Raw genomic sequence first — 874 nt, forward strand, 5'->3', positions numbered from 1 at the left:
GGGAAAAGTACTAAAAAAAATCCTAAACCTATTATATTGATATTAATTCAATCCTAAACTTTTCAATTAAATCAATTTAATCCTAAACCTTTTTTATTGGTACTAATTCAGTCCATTTGACCAATTTAGATAAAAAATCTATAACATGGATGCCATCTATCCTACGTGGCATCGCCGACTCTGATGTCGATATTTTTATATAATTTTTTTGAGTTTTTATTTTATTTTTTCATTTCTTTTTTTTTTTTCTTTTTTTTTGTTGGTGGTCGGCCTCGCTAGACCATGCCGGAGCGAGGATCGGCCTCACTAGATCTAGAGAGGCGGGGTCCTCGATGGCGCTCACCCATGCGCGGCTTGGTCTCGCCTATGGCCGGTGTCTAGTCGGCCACCATCAAAAAAAAAAAATAAAGAAAGGGAAAATGAGAAAAATTAAATAAGAATATTAAAAATGCCTATGTTAATACCTGCGGTGTCACGTAAGACAACCGACGTCCACGTCAACAATTTCCGGCTTAAATTGGTCAGATGAACTAAATTAGTACCAATGCAAAAAAGGTTTATGATTAAATTTGTCCAATTGAAAGGTTTATGACTATGATGACTTTTTTTTTAAATACTTTTCCCACTTTTTATTAAAGGCATTGGTAAGAAAGATAAATAAAAGATAAGAAAAGTTGATAATTTGTAGATAGTAAAAAATAAGTCAATAATTTCGTAACATCGTCTGAAATTTGCAACAAGTTGTAGGGAAATCAAAGAATCGATAACATCTTTTATAAATAATTTTTCGATACTCAACAATTCTTTTTTCGAAAATTATCAACAAAGAAAAAAAAAATTTATTGCCAACGTACGGAAATCCGGAAATGCGTAG

Source organism: Rhodamnia argentea, chromosome 3, assembly GCF_020921035.1.
Source record: "Rhodamnia argentea isolate NSW1041297 chromosome 3, ASM2092103v1, whole genome shotgun sequence".
In the NCBI taxonomy this organism is placed as follows: Eukaryota; Viridiplantae; Streptophyta; class Magnoliopsida; order Myrtales; family Myrtaceae; genus Rhodamnia; species Rhodamnia argentea.